This window comes from Myotis davidii, unplaced genomic scaffold (genome assembly GCF_000327345.1).
Source record: "Myotis davidii unplaced genomic scaffold, ASM32734v1 scaffold2338, whole genome shotgun sequence".
Taxonomy (NCBI): domain Eukaryota; kingdom Metazoa; phylum Chordata; class Mammalia; order Chiroptera; family Vespertilionidae; genus Myotis; species Myotis davidii.
In genome coordinates, this window is record NW_006288964.1 from 6,182 (window position 1) to 7,850 (window position 1,669).

Consider the following 1,669-nt stretch of genomic DNA (forward strand, 5'->3'; position numbering starts at 1 on the left):
TCTTACCATTCACAACAGCATGGATGAACATGAAGAGCATTAAGCTAAGCAAAATAAGCCAGTTGGAGAAAGATAAATACTGCATGATCTCACTCATTTGTGGAATATAATGAGCAACATAAACTGATTAACATAAATAAATTCAGAGACAGAGAAGTATTGAACAGACTGTTAAACTTCAGAGGGAAGGCAGGGAACGGGGTAAGAGATAAACCTAATGACTTGTATGCATGCATCCTATATAATAAAAGCCTAATATGTTCAGTCGTCTGGTTGGCCGTTTAACCAATCCAAGTGTAATATGCTAATGATATGCTAAGGCCACTCAACTGCTTGCTATGATGTGCACTGACCACCAGGAGGCAGATGCTCCAACTGGTAGGTTAGCTTGTTGCTAGGGTCTGGCCAATTGGGACTGAGTGAGATGGGTTGGACACACCCTGGAGCCCTCCTGAGATCCTTCCCTGGCTGGCCAAACTCCTGTGCCCCTCCCTGGCCCTGATCATGCACTGGTGGGGTTCCTTAGCCTGGCCTACACTCTCTCACAACCTGAGACCCCTCGGGGGATGTCAGAGAGCCAGTTTCAGCCTGATCCCACAGGCCAGGCTGAGGGACCCCACTGGTGCATGAATTTGTGCACCAGGCCTCTAGTATAAGCAGAAACAATGGACAAAGATTCTACGAGGAAGGGGGTATGTGTGTGTGGGGTAGGTGGCTGGGGAGAGGTCAATGGGGGGAAAATGAGACATAAGTAATACTTTAAACAATAAAGAATTTTAAAAGAGGATGTACAATTATGATTACTCAGCAAATCTATCATTTAGAATAGAAGGACATATAAAGACTTCCTGGACAAGAAAAAGCTAAAGGAGTTTATCACCACCAAAACAGTATTATATGAAACTAGAGGCCTGGTGCATGAAAATTCATGCACTAGAGGGGGGGTGGTCCCTCAGCCTGGCCTGCCCCCTCTCACAGTCCCAGAGCTCTCAGGGTGGGAGACAACCCGATGGTTGGGGAAGGCGATGATGCCCTATCACACCTCTGTTGCTGCCACTGCTGGCAGTGCAAGCCTCAACTGGCCCTTGTTACCTGAGCCTCAGGCAGCCCTGGGTGGCTGGGTATCCGCCATCCGAGGCTTGCCTGAGCCTTGGGCTGGCCCTGGGTGCCTGGGGGGCTGAGGGGACTAGGGTTCTCCAGAGGCAGGCACGAGGAATGCCTGCTGCCCCGGCAGGGCTGAGGGGACTGGGCGCTGCCATCTTTGAGGGTGTGACCGTCAATTTGCATATTCCCTCCTTATTGACTGTGGGCAACACCATCTTTGAGGGCATGACAGTCAATTAGCATATTCCCTCCTTATTGGCCATGGGCACTTCCATCTTTGCGATGGTGTGAGGGTCAATTAACATATTCCCTCTTTATTAGATAGGATGTTAAAGGGTCTTCTTTAAGAAGAAGAAATACAAAAGATAAAAATATGAATAATAAAAGGTCAATAAAGCCCTAGCCGGTTTGGCTCAGTGGATAGAGCATCAGCTTGCAAACTGAAAGGTGCCAGGTTTGATTTCGGTCAAGGGCACATGCCTGGGTTGTGGGCTCCATCCCCAATGGGGGGCATATAGGAGGCAGCTGATCAATGATTGTCTCTCATCATGGATGTTTCTCCCAT